We start from the raw sequence: 6,575 nt of genomic DNA on the forward strand, positions 1-6,575 counted from the left end.
TATCAGTGGGAAATTTGCCATTTTGGACTTTGACTGACAGCCACAAAAACCTGTCTGACTACAAGTGGTAAGACCATGAGGTCTAGGTAGAGTATTAGCTCACCAACTTGGAATGACTACTTGGAGAAAGCTCCCATTGCCGCTTTTTTTAAAGAAAAACTTTTGTTGGGGAACAGTGTGTTATTCCAGGACCCATCAGCTCAAAATCAAGTAGTTGTTTCAATCTAGTGTGGAGGGCGCAGCTCCTTGGCCCATGTGGGGATCGAACCAGCAACCTTGGTGTTAAGAGCACTGCACTCTAACCACCTCAGCTAACCAGCCGCCCCCCCCCCAGTGCCACTTAGGCATTAATCTAAGTCTCTGAGAGTGCTGAAGTACTACAAATGACTAAAAAAATGTACAGCAGAAGATTTTTTATTCATAACTCAATTAATAAAAACAAACAAACAAACAAAAACTCCTCTGTCACCAGGGATCCCTGGAAAGTGCTGTCTAAAAATTTGCTCGGAGAGGCAACTGCACTCACTTCTCATCCTTGTGTGATCTTCAATTCCCAACTGATAGAAGCCCCACTGGGCTGAATTTTAAACGGCATGAGAATAAGAGGGGGAGAGTTTCACCCCAACCTTCCTGAAAAAAAGGCAAGCATATTTTTTATGTGAGATCGAAAGCCAGGTGGGGGATCCTTTTCCACATTAGACCAGGGTAAAAAAAATGAAAATTGGCTTTATTATTTCTCTCCTATACTGAATCTAGGAAAAAGTAAATTACTTGTTAAAAACTGTTCATATCTAGATTGTTGACAGTTTTATTTTGCTACAATAAAACCAAATTCATTGAATCCTGGCTATGGTCTTAGTATTGTGGTCTTAATATTGGCCTTAGTACTGTGCTGTCTGCCAGAGTTCTGACCATTCAACCCATACTGGTGGAAAGTCCTCTCATTTGAAAATACCAGGTTAACTTTAAAATCATTTATCTAGTTAAAGCAGAACCCGAATGATTCATGTCTTGGAATTGTTATTCAGAAATGCCAAATAAAAAGTCTTTAAATCTGGTCAATGTTTTTTTGTTTTTGTTTCATTTTGTTTTAATTGGAGAGGGTGTTATGAAATATTATAAGCAAGCCTACATGTGACATAAAGAGAATGAGGGTCTGACTCAGCAAGACCTGAGTGGGAGGAATCCAGAGTATGTCACTCATTGGCCTTGTGACGTTAGCCAGCATACTTACCCCATAGAAGCCTCAGTTTCCTCACCTGGAAACAGCTCCACACGGGAGAGCTATAAAGTCTAACTTCAACATTTGGGGGATTGGCACATGTCTATGCTGCATACTATGTAATTGTCCTGCCGTCTTTCCCTTAAACATGCAGAAACTGGATAACAGTTTTTGTCACCCTCCCCACAGGCAGCTGGGAGGTGGAGAAGTAAATGAGAACCACAAAGAGAGAATCATCTGGTTGACCAGGTTCAAAATACACAGATTAATTAATCAGTTTCAATTGCTTAGGGTTTATTTTTGTTTTAAATCAATCTGTGGCTTTTCTTCTGAACTGAAATTAACTGCTCCAGACCTTGGTGGCCTCAGTTACAAAACTAGAAAGTTGGACCACCTACATCAGGAGAATTTCAACTCTGGCTGTGTATAAAGGCATGTGGGGAGCTTTCTTAAAATGCAAGTTCCTGTCCCCACCTTCAGAGTCGCAGCTCTCCTCGGGCTGAATCGGTGCATATGGTTTTAGAAACCCACAGGCTATTCTTGGCTGAGATGTAGATGGTCTTTGAAGCCCTCTACATCTCACATGCCAGGCTCTATTAGAAAACCCGAGGAGGGCCGGCTGAGTGGCTCAGTTGGTTAAGAGCTCGCTCAACAGGGTCACCAGTTCTATTTCAGGCCCGCTGAGCTGCCAACAGGTGGCAGGATGGCTCAGTTAAAAAGAAAGAGAGAAAGAAAGAGAGAGAGAGGAGAGAGAGAGAGAGAGAGAGAGAGAGAGAGAGAGAGAGAGAGAGAGAGAGAGANAGAAAGAAAGAAAGAAAGAAAGAAAGAAAGAAAGAAAGAAAGAAAGAAAAAGAAAACCCAAGGAAACGATACTCAGACCCAAACACAGGAGTCTTTCTCCTTTAAAGTGTTTGTGTGTCAGTTGTCCCAGGCATGCTCTCGAAGCCTTCAACTCACCCATCCCACAAAAGGGCAGGCTAGCCCTTCCGAGCAGCCAGCTCCTTGAGAAGAAAAGCCAGACCCACACTGTGAGCTTCAGGCTGTGGAACAGGAGTCCTAGGAGCTGCCAATGGCAATGAGGCCTGGGAGAGTTCCTGGCTTGATGAGGGGTAAGATGACCACTGCAAGATGGGGATGAGGTAACCAGGGAGTAAGGGAATGAGGGTAAAGATCAACTCTGGTTTAATCTTGGTCCAAGAAACTTATTTTTAACCCAAGAACAAATTGAGCTGCGATCTTACCACAGCTCCTCCTTCTGCCTCCCTCTTACTATGGTTGTACACCATGATTATAGTTTAAAGTAAAGGACAGCACCTGGCTTCCTCACCTGGTCCTGCACTCACCTTTTCTTGAGAATGACTGCTCCTCCTCCATCAACATGGTTGCAGAGATGGCTCCTGGCAGCCAGGTTTATTCAGCCCCCACATGTCCCAGCCTTGTTCAATGCAACTCCCTTCCCACAGAATCTGGGGTTGGGATGGGTCTCTTGAATAGAGAAAAATGTAAACTTGGGAATTGTCAGTAGCCATATTCTTCCATGTAGATTGTGAAAGAGAAAAAAATGAGTCTGCATTAAGAAGCATGAGGTTATGAATAGAACAGTCAAAGATGCGAGATGGAGAGCGAGGAGATGTTCTAGTTCCCCTCATCTGTGAGTCCCATCGTCCCATCTGCATCTCTACCTTTGGTGTTCATGATTAAGGCCCCTTTGGCGAACATAGCTGCAACTGGCTTCTGTTACGTACAATCAAAAAAGCTCTAATGAGTATGGTTATTATGTGGAAATCATTATGTTTTTCATATTCAAATGAGTGAGAAACTGGTGCTTTCCCAGGAAAGAAGGCAAAATACATGTAGAAGAAAGCAACAAGGAGGTTGGAGGTCTGAGTTCAAATCCTCCTCTTAGAATCCCACAACCACATACAATCAGAGACTAATATTAGTTCTTAAAGGTAACTCATTCCCACTTTTCACTAGCTAGCCGATGTTGGGAAGAGTTTTTAACCCTGTGGGTTTAATTGTAGAATGGCCATAAAGATTCTGTAACAGGGTAGAGGCTGAACCATTTACTCTATTGAGGCTTCTCCCACCATTAAAACCTATACTTACATGGCACTCATTATTATAAAAACAAGTTTCTCCTGGAATTTTTCTTGAAGTCACATTCTGCACATCCAATGGTAGGAAAGCTAACCGTAAGAACCACCATACCAGCTGCTCATGTAAATGATAGGTAAAACTGAAATTTTACTAATTTGAATGCCAATTTTGCCTAACTTTTCTTAAGACATTTTGGCTTTGCTTAAAAGCAAGTAACCTTAGAAGTGAACATACTCAACTCCCCAATTTATTTGAACAAAATTTAGCAAATATTTATTGAGAGCCAGTAAACGCCTGACACTGCGCTAGCTGTTCTGCCCTGGACGATAACCTGCTCTCTGGGACCTCAGCAGCATTGGGGCTGCTGATGAGGACACACGTTAGTGCATCGTGGTCTGGTTGGTGCTTGATGGGGATGTGTTTGAGGACAAGTGGAAGAAATCAGCAGGTTTGGGAGGCAGGCACGGTATGATGGAAGGTTTAACGGAAAAAGTGACAAGTTCAGCCAAGGGAGCAAAGCTGAGTGGGTGGACCAGGGTAGTGAAGAAGAACTGGATCTTTCTGGCAGTGGGACAGCATCCCCCAAAAAAGGCATTTGGAGCCAGTGTCCAGTGTCAGGGACTTGCAGTTCTGGAATGAAGTCAAAACCACTCTTTCCAAGGAAGTCATGGATGGAGGCTGATTCAGAGGGAATGAGTGAGATAAAAGTGAGCTTTTAATACAACTGTGGGAACTCCAGTGCTTAACATCTTGTCACAAAAGATAATAAAGAGATCCAATGTATACTGGAGCAATGGAATTCCAGAGAAGTAGATATAATCATAAATGGAATAGAGACACCCTACCCGGAAAATAGTAAGTAATAATTTATTGAGTGATTGCTAAGTGCTGGATGCTTCACGCTTTACATACATTGACTCACTTCACACATCACAACTTTGTGATCTAGGTTCTATTATTAGCCTGTTTCTGTAGCCTTCTCCCTCCCTTGCCTATTTCCCTTTCCTGCACCATCTAACACACAATGGATTTTATTTATTTAATATTATTTTTTTTACTTGTCTCTCGCCTTCTGATAGAACGGACTATCCTTAAGGTAAGGGATTTTTGTTTGTTTTGTTTGTATCCCCAGATGCTTCATGCTTTAGAAAATATAGTAGGAGCTCCTTAAATATTGGTGAATGAATAAATGACAGAAACTGAAGTACACTGTGGTTTACAACTTGCCCCAACCAAACATCCAGGGAGGCAGAGGTGGGGGAAGGGCCAGGAGTGAGGGTTGCATTGTGGAATGAAACACAGAGAGTGGCCATGGAGATGGCAGCTCTTGCCAGGGAACAGATTTCACAGCCAGGAGAAAGGCCAGGGTCATCCGTTGGGCGAAGTCTAAGACCAGAGTTAAGCGGCTAAAGAAATTGCCTAGAAAACCATAGCTGGTCTTAAACCAGGAGCCCAGACCTGAAAAGACCCTGCTTTAGGTGACCAGTTGAGGGGTAGAAGCAGAGGCACCATACAGAATAGCAAAAGGGTGGGCTGAGGGGAAGGACTCCATACTATAAGAATTCAGGCTCAAGCCTGAAAGTGACTTACACTGAACTGCAATGTGTCCCCCGCAATTTGTGCACATACAGCACTTCCGGTTAGAGCTAAGGAGCCGATGGAGATGAGAGTGGCCTCAGAGAACATTTGATACAAACGATACTTACCTGGGTGTGGACCAGGCCAGTGATCCCCAAACCTGAGCAAACATAGGCTCATTTGGCGTATCAGTAAACAATGCAGATGAGTGGGCCCCACTCCCAGGAATTCCCATTCATTATGTTGAGGATGGGACCAGGAACCTACATCTGTGATGCTAGTGGTCTCCGGGCAGGCCACACCTTGAGAAATGTGGAAAAGAATCCACCGATGGGCTTCAGGGAGTTCATGAACCTCCAGAAATGGAATAAAAAGTCTGTGTGTTTGCATATATGTGCATTTCATTTTCTGGGGAGAGGGTCTGTGTCATCACAAGACTTTCAACAACTTAAGAACCACTGATCTAGTCCTGCCCTTGTCTGTGACAGCGTAGGAAACAGTTCCAGGAATGGAAGTGACTTGCCTGATCCACACAGCCGGAGGCAGCAGAGATGGGCTGTTTGCTCCAGACTTTCCTCTTTCCACGCCCCTCACTTCCTTCTCCCTGTCCTGCTGACTGTAGGGGTGGAGGAGAGAAGGAGAAACGGAATCAAGCATTTGAGGGCAAAGTCATCAAAGGATCGCTCCCTCCATTTTGGCCCCAGGTGGGATAGATCTGCAGAATGGAGGGTTCCAATGACCATGTCTCAACAAAGGACCCAGTCACTCACCTGTACTGCCACCCCGGACCCTGACACCTGTGGAATCCTGCCTTCAGGAGGACTTACAGCCAGGACAGAGGGCACAGGTGCCCTGTCGTTGGGTGCCTGGTGGTGGTGGAATGATGCACCTGTGAGGATCTGCCTCCCTACACCTCAGCAGGCAGGCAGTTCCAGGCTTCCCTGCCTCCACTCAGTTTTCCATCGTCTATTTCCTCAGCCCAGCCTGGATCCCACAGCTGGCTCCTCACACTTAGTATGTGTCCTGCCCTCTACTTTTGGCCCAAATTCTTCAGACTCTTGCCTCAGCCTGAGCTTCTGGATTCACGAGCCCTGGCCCCTCTTCCTCTTCTGAACTAACAACTCCTCATCTTGTCCTTTGGCCTCTTTTCTGTCCTCGCTATTCTGTCCTGTGACGAGGCCCCTCTGGTCCTGCCTTACCTGGTCACCCTGTCCTTCCCCACCCAGCTGGCTGGTGCAACCTGTTATTTAGGGGCTAACCTGATTCAGAATCTGACCTCTCCCTCTACAAGATCACCACGTAAGAAAGCTGGTCTAACACCCTTTCTGTGCTTTGATGTGCAAACCTGCAACAGGATCTGGCTGGGTCGACCATGGTTCACCCTGGCCCTGATCAATGACTTGTGACTCTCTCAGTCATTCCAGGTTCTCCCAAGCTTGTTCTCCCACTCTGCTTGCCAAGTCCCTTTCTCTTCTGTTCTTTTTTTCTTTTTTTTCCCCCCTTCTTTCTCTTCTTTCTATCCTTCCCCTATACTTGAGACTTCCCTTGGCCCTCCCTGGCAACACTTTGCCTGACAGCAATACTCAGGAATAAAAAGGTGCCTGAGCCCTTTTTGTTGACTAATGCCACCTTTGTTTTGGTGCCAGGTTTGTTTTCGAGGCAGATGTCCAGGAAG

The sequence above is a fragment of the Hipposideros armiger genome, unplaced genomic scaffold, assembly GCF_001890085.2.
Source record: "Hipposideros armiger isolate ML-2016 unplaced genomic scaffold, ASM189008v1 scaffold_936, whole genome shotgun sequence".
In the NCBI taxonomy this organism is placed as follows: domain Eukaryota; kingdom Metazoa; phylum Chordata; class Mammalia; order Chiroptera; family Hipposideridae; genus Hipposideros; species Hipposideros armiger.